The sequence below is a fragment of the Ammospiza caudacuta genome, chromosome 1, assembly GCF_027887145.1.
Source record: "Ammospiza caudacuta isolate bAmmCau1 chromosome 1, bAmmCau1.pri, whole genome shotgun sequence".
NCBI classification, from domain to species: Eukaryota; Metazoa; Chordata; class Aves; order Passeriformes; family Passerellidae; genus Ammospiza; species Ammospiza caudacuta.
In genome coordinates, this window is record NC_080593.1 from 99,736,543 (window position 1) to 99,749,299 (window position 12,757).

A 12,757-nucleotide genomic window follows, 5' to 3' on the forward strand; every position below is an offset into this window, starting at 1 on the left:
GTGTGGAAGACAATGTTTATTTCTTTATTTATTTATTACAGTTTTTACCACTTTTGCTTTCATTGTATTCATTCTGACTCTTCTGGGGTTTTTTGCTACTTGACTTACATCTTTTTTTATTAGTGTCTGTGGCAGTCACTCTAAATCACTCTAAACAAAGTAATTTGAAATGACACATATTGAATAGGTCAATTATTTTTTTATCATTACTTGGTCTCTGTGTTTGAGACCTGTATATTTACCGTGGTTAAAGTGCTTTGATGTGATGGTGAACTAAACACATTATTTTCCTCTAATGTTTGCCTGCACTTGTGTTATGTAAAATCAATTAAGAAAAAAAAAAATCCTTCTATAGTCTGTGTCAAAGACATGTTAAGATTAAATACAATACTTTGCAAAAACATTTATTTCAAATTTGACAATGTCAGGTTTAGAAACTCTCCAGTGCTAAAGTAATATGAAAAGGATGTTTTACTTACAGGAGTATATTTGTAACTTCAAACATAAGAGAAAGAAATACAACTTTACACTTCATCTCAGTATGCTTTTGGAAATAGGAAAACTAAATCAAGGTACCTGGTTAGGTGTAGGCAACCAGATTAATTACTTTGAAGAACGAATCCTGCTCCATTGGCTGCAAGAAAAGGTGAATATCAGTCAGCTGAAGATCCACACAAATACATTTTCCCACTAACTAGCTCTTCGGCACCACCCAGTGCCTAACCCTGAATATGCATTTCTTTGTGATGCACAAAGTGTGAATGAAACCTCAGCCACAGCCATAATGGCACATCAGCCAAGGAGCTGAGCAAACTTGTGGTCAGGACTACTGCTGTAATTTACGTTCTGTAGTGGCTGCATGGAATGCTGTTTCGATTTGAAACATATGTTAGCTAGCCTGAATTCCCTGAGGAGTAGCATCATGTTAATGCTCCACAAGTTTCATTTATGTAGCTTGTCTTGTGCATCCTCATGAAAACAGGTCATGTGAACATCCTATTGCTCTGAAAGTATTTAAGACCTGTTCAACACAAAAGTATCAAACCCTCAAAGATTTCCTTGATTTTTAAATCAAAAAGGGTTTTTTGATATTTTAGACAGCTTTACAGCATAGATGAGCAGAATACTCATTCAATGGCAGTATGTCAGAATGGTTTTGAGCTGCTTCTTTTTCAAACTGCTGCCATAAAACAAAGCAAGAGCTGAGAATCCTCTGTTTTATCCAGAAGCTCAGTCCTAAGATCACAATCCTTGCAAATATGTTTATTTATAAGGAACTCTGGGAAAAAAATAGTAAAAGGTGAAGTTTGTCATAACACTGATCTGTATGGATGCTTGGAGAAGTCCCTGCATATCATTACCACCAGTGATAGGAGAGAAACTGCTTTTTAGTAACCAATGTTTTGATTCATCATGATTATTCCTTCTTTGAGAATATTTAGGGTAAAATATTAGACTTGGTGCAGCTCATGCCCATTGTACAGTAAATGTCAGCTGCCTTATCTTCAATGGAGTACTTTGAGAGTAAAAAAATATTTATATTAATTCCAAAATTATCTTGTGTCAGGTTTGTTTATTTTTTCCACCCTCTTTGTGTATTTTACATATCTACCAAACTTTGGAGATTTTTGCAGTGCAAATGTTTATGAATTTTCATTTTCTGTAGAAAAATAGCAAGTTTTTCCATTCTTTCCTAAAGCTGATTTTAATAAGAGACTTAATGCAGATCAACACCCCACTGAGCAGTACTTTATTCACTAAGCATCTAATAAGCTTTTTGCTAAGTTGCTGAATTGGGAATAAGAAGAACTCAATCTCTATAAATTGACCTTTTAGCTTCAGCTGAGCAGCTCTCTCCTGAATAATAATTGTAAATAAATAAACCTAAACAAAATGACAACAAGCATAAACCAGTGCGCAGGAAGGCTGGGCAGTTTCATGAAGAAAAATGTAAGCTAAAGCCAATGGTGAGAGCAAGGCAGGGGGAACTGGTGTCCTCACCAACAAGGGTGCAGTCCAGCAGGAGTCATCAGAGGAGACAAGATTGGGTAAGTTGGCCCTGTGGTGCCCATGTGAATCCACAGGGACAAAAGAGGTCCAGGTCCAAGCCTGTGAGTCATATCAGCAAGGTCAGAATCAGCAATCAGCAAGATAAGGGAACAAATCGCACAGGAATGCCCACGGCATAGCACAGAGAAGGGACAAGGCTGATGGTTGATGGCTGCAGAGCCTCTTGATGTATTCAAGACATCAACAAAAGCCAAAGAATTTTTAGTGGACCAAATTCACATTCGGGTTTTTTAGTGAAAACATGAAAAAATAAGAGATATGAAGAGGAGAACTGCAAATATTTGATTTGGCAGAGCATGTCCCACTAATGCTGATTATTTATAAAGAAATTAAAAAATATAATTTCACAGAAATGTCAGTTCTTGTGCAGCTTCTCTTTTACACAAAGAGCAAGTGGTGCAACATATGTGCATGGTGTGTGAGTTCCATCTCCTTCTCCTTTACAGAATCTCCAAGGCTACGTTTTTTATCTCCTAGTCTGTTCCCTGGTATGTCCTAGAAAATAAGAAAAGGTATGTAATGGTGTTAGATGATCTGGTGTTGACAACATGACATCAGGAAACTTAACCTGTTTCTCTAGCTTCCCTGGTTGAGAATTCTTTACTCACTTGAGGAAAACAGTAATTTCCTAATCCTTAGAAAACCCCACCACTTTAAAACACTTAGTATCCATGGCCATTCCTGTTAGAGCCCTTTATTCATCCAAGAAGCTTTGGTATTCTCACAGGAAATGCCCTTCCAGAGGCGTAAAAGAAACTCCAGCTAACAAACCAGGGCCCCTAATTTTAAATTTCAGGATAGTGTTTCTTCCAGAAAATGTTGGCAAACAAAAAGGTGTTGTATCATCAGCCTTCTTTTTAAATTTTAAGTTTTCCTTTGAATCAATGTTCATATACCTAACAGATTAGTCATGTCAGCAGCTTTTGGAACTGACAATTTTTTTTTCTCTTAGTGCTCTTATTGCTGGAAGCATCAATGAAATTTTACTAGGCTTCAATATTTACTTGAATTATCAATCTTGTTGATATAAGATTAAATTATTTTAGATTCAGAAAGTTATTTTGAAGAAAATCTGGTCATAAATGAACTAGATAAATGGTTATTTTTCTTAAATTATGAAATTAACTATTACTATATTGCTTCAGATGAAAATATTGCTTTTTCCTGGAGTTAACTGCAGTTCAGGTTAGAACTGTCACTGATCACATCATTTAGTGTTTGCCATCTACTCTAGAAGCACTGAGGCCATCCCACATTTTTAACAACAAGAGTGGATCCCACAGGGTGTTTCGTTCCAGTTGCTACCTGCTGCAGACAGATGTAAGTCTTCTCCCCACTTGGAGATGTAAAAGTCTGCCTGTGTACTTACTGCAACACTAGGTCTGAAAGACGTGTAAATAAGCAAAATTATTCTAAGTGCAACTGGAGGAATAGAAAAATGTGATTTCATTACTACCCTTAGGCAGCAAATGATGTTTGGTTTTTTATATCACCTACAGATGGATTTCCATTCCAAATGCGCATGAAAAAACATAGAAATATCATGTAGACACTAATTTTTAGGGACAGAAAAAAAATCACAAAATATTCAACTGCAAGTTCACCAAGCATTTCTACAGGCTTTACCAAGGTACATTTTCCTTTTGTACATAATCTGATATAACTTTGACACATTGCCCAGTCTTTTTTCCTCCTCTTCCCCTATATCATCTATCTTTATGCAGCTTCCCAGAAGGATGAGTTGCTTCAGCTCACTGATAGCAGAAAGTACACTTCTCAGCATGTGGGAGGGAAGAGAGGATTAATTTTCTATCAAGTGAATGTGTCAGCCAACTCATCCTGTGGGCTCAAGCTTGCAAGGGAAAAGATAGAAGTGTGTACAGGACCTTTCAGCAGCTGAATTCAGCGTCAGTGAGGCTGTCCTTGTCACTCTGCAGTTAAGAGTCCAAGAACCAGGATAAGATTACTTGGAAAATCTTCAACAGAGATCACACAGCCAAGAAGTTTAGTCATGTGTGAAAGGTTTTATATTTGCACCAGTCTCATTTAGAGGTGGGCAGCTCCCTGAGTAGACACCAGCCTAGCACATGCCCTCCTCTGCTCTGGTAATGACTTGAGCTAAGACTTCCTCCCTGTGGTGGGCTAGCTTGACTGAAGGTCAAACACCCCTCCAGACACTCTCTCACTCCCCCTTCTCAACAGGTCAGGTGGAGAAAATAAAATGAAAAAACAAATGGCTGAGGATAAAGACAGGGAGATCACTTGCCAATTACCTTCACATGCAAAACAGACTCATCTTGGGGAAACTTGTTTTTTACTGGTTAAAATACATTTGAATGATCAGAAACAAATATAAAAATCAAAAGATCACTCTTTCCTGTTCCTTTTCCTTTCCAAGCTCAACTTAACACATCTTTTCCAGCTTTGCTTGCTGTTAACCCTTGACTGGTATGGAAAGATGGAGAAGTGGGTTGTGGTCACCCTGTATCAGCTTCTTCCTCTTCTCACATCTCCTCTGTTCCACAGTGGATCCTGTTAATGGACTGCAGTCCTTCAGGGTAAACCAACTCCAGCATGGATTTCTGTAGAAGCTCAAATGTCTGCTCCTTTGTTGTGTCTGCACCAGCTGCAGGGGAAGCTGCAGCAGCATTTTGGCTTTTCTTAAATATGATTTCCCAGGGGTATTACCATCTTGGCTGAGGGGCTCAGCAATGTCCTGTAGTAGATCCATTGAAGCTGTCTGTCTCCAGCATGGAGGGCCGCTCCTGGTCCCAAGTTATGTGCTCCATATCTTATGGATGAATTGCACCAAATCATGTTGTTTACAGTATTTTCAAAGCATAAACAGTCTGTCTGTGAAGACACTAAATTTCCTTAGGGAATGTTGGTTTATCTTCATAACAGTATTCTTAACCTATGAGGTCATTGTGGAACATCACTGACAGTGACGCTGTGAGTTACCCAGATCTGCACGACTGAGAGATGGATTTCAAAGAAGGGGTGTAAAAAGTAGTCTAAGTAAGAAGCTAAAGTAAAAAGAAGTTGAAATTTGAGTAAAAATACATTGAAGTTGAAATTGAAGTTGGAATTGAAGTCATTGAAGTTGTTTATTGTTTTCACAATTTAGTTTTATATACTTTGCGGCTCCAAACAATTACAGCTCTAAGCAGTCATATCCTTAAGCAAAACTTTTCCCACTAGTTACAGAATCAGCCTAGTGTTTATATTACTTGGCAGCCTTACAAAACTACATAGTTTCAAAAACCTCAATATCTGCATATGCTGTACTTTCCCTGTTCTTCTCATACCTGTTGGCACTTATCCCATGGCCTGTATCCTGCCAAGGCCAGGATATCTCTCTGTATAAGCTCCACTGTGCTCTCTGTTCTGTCCCCTATTTGTTCTCCCATAGAACAAATGATGTGATTTTTAAAAGATTAATCTAGAGATTAATCTTTATTAAAATGTCTCTATTCCTACTTAGACAAACAAGCCATTTACCAGTCCCACATACTTTTCCTAAAGTAGGTTTTTCTTTAGCCATACATCATTCTTCTACAAGACCCACCTCTTAGTGAGGCATTATAGATTTTGTTATTCTTTGCTTTCATGGTTTAGTTATATGGGGTATGATGAGGATTAAGTATTTAATGAGTACGTATAAAAGTATTTTTATGGCTGTGCTGAGCCATGAGACTAAAGATCACTCTAGCACTAGCCCTAGTGCTATACTCCTTGAGGAACAAACAAATTAAGCCTAAGAATAAAATTTATTACTTTGTCACACCATTTCAGAAATCAGAAGAAAAGGATCTTTTAGAGTTTTAGTTCCTATTACATCTTTATTAACAGTTAATTGCATTAATTTTTTTAAGCATTTATGTTTTATCCTTATACAAATACTGCTTTGCATTATTGCATAAAAATATAAAGTCTTTCGGCTCTTCTCATTAATTGTTAGATTAAAAATATTCTTGATTTCTTACCTGCAAACTCTGATGTTATGTAATTTATAAACAAATTAAAGCATGAAGACGTCGTCAAAAAAAAAAGAAAAGGAGTGAAACAAGAAAATGTGATGTGTCAATATCTGTGTCTCCTCTCTGTACTGCATGAGTGATCCATTTTACAAGTTCAATTTCCTGACCTTAGCTTTGCTTAACTAGAATCTTATTGCCAAGACCCAGATAAGCTTTTGTGATCAAACCATTTGTTAGCCTGTAACTCAAACTGGGTTCAGGGTCCTGTCTTAGCCTTTCAGTGATTTCTTCTCTAAAACAAAAAAAAGTGACATCTTAGTTTCGAAGTTGGAAGAAAAATTAATAATCTTCAGGAGACTCTAAATGTTAGCCCATTTTTAATCACTTTTTCCTTTAAATTGTAGGTAAGAAAGAGGCTGAGAGACAAACAAGTGAATGAGAGAATGAAACAGCCATTTCTTTGAGACAGCAGCTATTATTTCTTTGTAGTTAAATTTTATTTTGTTTCTCATATAGCTAACATAGCTAATATTAGGGCTCTTGATCTTTTTTCCTTTCTGGACAGAGGGTGGTGCTTATATGCTGAATGAAGATGAAGTGTTTCAATTTTATCGTGAGGCATGCCAGGCAAGGTCAACTCAAAATAAAGGAACAAAATTCAATTCTTCAGATTACACAAAGGTACAATGGAAACATGTTTTTAATTTGGTGTTCTGGGTAATTCAGAGGTAAGAAATAATTTTATAGAACTACTGTAAAAAATCTCTTAAACTGCTCAAAGTGGTTCCTGTGCTTCTGAAGTATAAACCTTCTGGACCATTTAGCCTGGTGCCTGTCATAGCCTCACAGTGTCTCTTAAAGCTGCAGTTAAAGAACTGTAAGTTTTCATACTGGAAAGAGTTGTTTCTCTGTAAATCAGAGAGTGATTTAAAGGTAAATATTTCTAAGAATAGTACAGTTTTATTTAAATGGCTTTGGAAGTGTTCTGACTCAGGCCAAGAAAAGAGTGCGATTGCTGATGGGTTTGTTTTTTTGGCATATAGTGTGTACCATAAAAATCATCTGCCTAAAGAAGCTCTTAACATTTCCACATTTATTTCCTGGGTAAAATTACTGCAATGGTTTTAAACATAAAAATCACTCTTTGTCTTATCCATTGATATCTGCAATCTACACCAGTATTTGTAGCACAGCATATTTCTGTGAAAATTCTCATATCTTCATAGCTCATATAATAGGCAGCAGCATATTAACTACTGTTCTTCACATCAAAATTACTTGTTTCTAGGAAGATCTGAAAGTATTGAGCATACTGGGAGACAGAAACAGGGATGCAATAAAAACAGAGAGTAATGAACATAAATCCCAGGCTGGACTTTTTTTTTTAATCAGAGATGTAATTTGCATCAGAGTTGGATCTAACGCCTTCTTCACGTTCTGTGGAAGAGAAAACGTGCTGACATGAAAAACAATTCATGGGAATGCAACTTGCCTGACTTGTAGGTCCATGGAAGTGTTGTCTGCCTTCTGTGACAGTAAATTTCACCACTGGCCTCTGATGGAAAGCCAGTCTGAGAGGGATTTTTCCATCAGTCTTCCCATCAGTTCACATGCAGAAGCCACTCACTTTTGTGCGAGAGGGCTAAAGTGACCTTTCTTACTGTTTGTGTAAGCATTTTGACATTTCTTATGTGGAATTTCAGAGGTACCTAAAGAGCATAAATTTGACTCTTGAACCACTCTTGCAGAAGCCAAGAATAAAAAAGCTAAAATGCATCCTTTTTAAAATAAAAAATAAAAAATGGCTAAAATGCATCCTTCATTCTAGAAAATTGGAATTGAAGCACTAGATTTAAAATAAGGCGTTTGCATAAGTTCTGTGTATCATACTGCCTCCTATTATGGTGGTCTTATATAATTAGTAACTAAACAAATAACTTCCAGCTGTCATGAAATTAGGCAATTTTTCATAGGCCTTTTGGTACTAAATACATAATGGATTAAGTCTGCCTATGCTTCTTTGCAGTATAATTTTTTTATAGTAGATATAATATTTGGTGGTTGTTTTATTTCTTAGGCTTTGTTTTACAAGTTAGAGGCACTGATTTTATATTCATTGCAGTTATTTGCCACTATCAGACCACAAATAATTTTACATGCCTTTCTTTACATCAGCAAGAAAGGGACTAGCCTAAACCAAGGTTTTTTATTGGAATGTGAAAGAAAGATGGGAGATGAGGAAGACAAAGTTGGACCTTATCTAGTTTTTATTGCAAGCCATGGGTAAGTATTGTCTGAATTTTAAAGAAAACACTAAATCAGAATATAAGCATAGGAATTTTCCCTTTTCCAAGGGTCAAACCATCACATGAGAAATCCTCTCTTAATTCTGATCCTCCAAAGTATTGTAATCCTTTCACAACATTAAATATTGCTGGATTAATGGTGGTTAGTGCAAAGCTTTGCTACAAAAGCACATTTTGTTAAGTGGTAGTAATAAGAATTTCCACTTGGAATTCAGATACAAGTAATTGAAAAGCCAATATGTACCTTCAAAGAAATGAGGGACAATACACTATTTTAAACTTAGCTTTTCTTGTTTCTCAAAATGTTCTATAGCCATTCCCATACTGTTTTACATTATAGTTAAGTGATTCATGATTGCGGGAGCAACCAGCGTTTTGCAGACAAATATATTGTTCTTTTTCCTATTTCCAGAGTCTCTCCTCATCTTAGTATACAAAATAAAAAGCTCTACAGAAAGTATAAAGAAGAAAAGCTTTTTTTTTTTTTTCAAAAGCAAATTTGCTTTTGTTATTCCTTGTTTATTTACCACTGGTTCAGCTTACCATTCTTGCTCCACTATTCTTTCATTGTCTGACTTCTAGCCTGCAGACCCAATTTTCTGTTGTCTCTCATTTTCTCATTTTTCCCTTTCCCCTGAGCACTAATTTGTAGTTGAAATTAGGAATTAGCAAATTTACTGTGTATCTATTTCAGTTTTCCTGAGTATGTGATTAATTTGGTTTGACATTCAACTTATCATTTACTTCCCACACATTCTGTTTTAATATTATTTGCAGTCCTTTTTTCCAAATAAAACCTAAAGCGTATCTTGCCCCCCAAATTATTTTATTTTTATCATTCATATCCAAGTGACAAATATTATAATGCAAAGATATTTCTAATATTTTATGATGAATCAAGAGTCAAAATAAAGTAAAAATGGCAAATATAATTACTTTTTATCATAAATTTATTAGAAAAAAGTAAAACACAGGAAAAAAAATGCACTCCTGGCTTTAAGTATTGTATTGGGTTTATGTGGCTAGATTTTGAAAACACTAGAAGTGGCAGGTGTGGCTTCTGTGAAAAGACACCAGAAGTTGCTCCCATATTGGGCAGAGCAAATTCCAGCTGGCTCCAAGAAGGACGCCCTGCTGGCTGAAGCTGAGTCTCTCAGCAACATTGGTAGCATCTCTGTGATAATATATAAAGACAGGTTAAAAAAACTCTGTGCCAGAACAGCTGGGAGAGGGGAGTGAGCAAATGTGAGAGAAGCAGCCCCAGAGACACGAGGGGCCGTGAAGAGGAGGGGAGGAGGTGCAGTGATTCCCTTGCAGAGTGGGGTGAGTCTGGGGTGAGGAAGGCTGTCCCCATGCAGCCCAAGGAGGTCCAAGGTGAAGCTGATATCCTGCTGCAGTACCTGCAGGATCCTACACTGGATCAGCCTGTTACTGTAGGACTGTAACCCATGGAAAGGATGCTTTCTGGAGCAGTTGTTGAAGAACTGCAGCCTGAGTGTAATGAGGAAGAGGAGTCATAGACATAATGGTAGGAACTGACTGCAACCCCATCCCCCAGCACTGTTTAGGAGGTAGAAGAGCCAGAGTGAAGCTGAGCTTGGAAAGAAAGGAGGGGTGGGGAGAAGGTGCTTTTAATTTAGTTTTACTTCTCGCCATCCTATTTTGTTGCAGTTACTTGAAATAAAATACATTACCATCCCCAATCCCCTTGTTCTGTCCTTGAGGGCAATTGGTAAATTGTCTTCCTGTCCTAATCTTCATCCACAAGCTTTTAATGATGCTTTTTCCCTCTTGCTCTTTTGATGGAATGTGAGAGGTAAAACATCTGTGTAGGCACCTGGCAGCCAGCCAAGGTCAATCCAGCCCATATTGTAAATAGATATAAGCAATGCCTTCAACTTCAAGAACCCTTAGGAAATTTAGAGGAACTCACAATCTCACTTTCTTTCCCTCTAATTGTCAGGTGAAAACCCTTCTAGCAGAAAGCTCTTAATTCAAGTTTTCATTGTAAGAAAATAATTTAAAATATAAAATATTGTAAATTTTCCAATCTTTCTGGCATAGACAAATAAAAAAGTAAGGTGATTATTTAAGAAAGTTGTTTTCCTACAGTATCTAAACTAGGTATCTAAATTTAGATTAAATGAGAACTGCTTTTCAAGGTGCTTAATAATGTACAGAGCTGGAACCGAGTGTCCTTGATAGTACTTATTTCAAGACAAGAATCAGTAGAATTTGGGAATTAAATATTTGCATGTTATTGGAAAAAATCCTCTAAAAACCTTGCGGCCTAAGGTATATGTTTTAGGATTGCTGATAAATATTCAGTTCCATGGCTGGTCTGCAATTTTTTTTCCCTTAATCTGATTGTTTCCTTGAAAAGTCATGGAGGCAGTGTTCAATACTAAGACAGTGTTACTATTTAACATAATCTGATGTCTGTGACAGCACAGTCATTAGGTCGGTTTCCACAATACACAGAGAATTGCTGAATAGTGTGGCCATAATTATGTGGAAAAGATGATTTGTACCCTGAGAGGTAAGAATATTTACTTACAGAGATAAAAGTCATGCTAAAAACTACAACAGCATATAAGCACCCCAACCAAACAATACCTGCTAAATCTGCGATTTTTAAACTTAAAAGAATGTGTTTGCTCCTAAATCTTCTTGTAGCAGTAGATTGCAAATAACTTTCTGCATTTTTAGGTATTTCTTGAATGAATCTTCATATATTCTGACAAATATAGAAAAAATTACTGTGCTTCTCAAATATAATATCATCCTTTATTTGTAAATTATACAAAAGTATATTTTTGAAACAATATGATGGAAGGAATAAAAGCCTCTCTGAAATTTCCACTGTAACCTGTTGTAACAGTCTTGGACAAGATGGACAGAATGTTAGCTAGAGGGAAATACAAGCAGCAACTCTGCAAGAGTACATTCAAAAAAAAAGACCTGTCTTATTTGTCAGGCAATTATTTGTCCATTTTCAACATTTGTAGTAGGAAATACAAAGCTGGAAGATACTCTGTGCCAGGCCCTTTCTCTGGCTTATTTCCATCATACCATTATCAACAGCTGTAACAGAAATATTAGAGGAGACACCTCTGAGAAAATGATAAATTATAATTTAGTATAATTATGTGGTTTATTGAAAATTGTAATAACATTGTTTTTAAAACTTATTTAAAACCTCTTTTATCTCTAGGTCCAGAAAATGCTTTTAACAAAGTAAAACAAGATTTTTGTGGCATGTATCCTGTCAAAAGCCAGCTAAACAACCATGATATAATGTATGGGATAGTAAGATTGTCAGACAGCTGGAAAAGAACTGCATAGAAATTGAAATAAACATTCCCAGTCCATATTTCACTCCAGCAAGTTCAGGCTCTCTGAGTGATCCTGTAACACACATTAGCAGATCACAGTTTTCTCAGATATACTTTTTTTGTTTGTGATTTGTTCATGAATTGATGATGTGGCATCTTTCCTTATGAGCTGTGATTGTTACATTAAAACAGACAATACTTTTCACATGCATGCTTAAGTTCTATCCACATTTAACTTCCATTACATTTTGTCAGTATGATAGATGTCCTTGATGTTTACAGGAAATTAATCCAGATGATCTTAATGTATAGTGGAGTCAATGGAAAGATTATTTTTGAAGGAAGGAACAGAGATTTAGCAATGGTTCTAACCAAGAAGATATGCAGTGGGGGTTTCTCAGAAGAAGAATATTTGGAAGCTTTTACTCCATGGAATAAACAAAAATGTCAGAGTTAGAAGTCAGTATAAATTTTTGGCCAAAGCAGATGCAGATCCAAACATATAAACTAGTGGGAACAGAAAAAAAAATACTATTTTTTTTAAATGTTTATTCACATATTTAATTTTTCCATTTACTATAGTTCTGTTATTGCCTTCCTGCATGCTTACTAGCATTTTTTAAAATTAATGTTATCTGTGAAATTTTCAAAGCAAATATGTTGGATAAGGCTTCAGCTCCTGCTGAGCACAGAGCAACTAATGTGACATTGCCTGGAGGTAAAAGCATCATTGTTCTGCATGATTTTGGATATGGCTCTGCTTTCTTTAGTTAATCCAAACCACAGCATGTTCTCATGAAGATCAAATGTTTTCCCAAGAAGGAATGATGACAGAAAGATACACTGGAAATTAAAAAGTTCAAATTCATATAAACCACTGATCAAAGGAGAGAAATGTTGTCAAAGAAGGAAATTGTTGGTTTTATTTAAAAGACTGAGCTGTTTAGACAGGGGAATAGATAAATGTGAGATATATTTTAGAACTAGGAAAAAAATTATTTGTTTCTTTAGTAGCAAAAAAGATTTCAATTTTCTGTTGCTGTTTGCTTTTCTTTAGTTTACATGC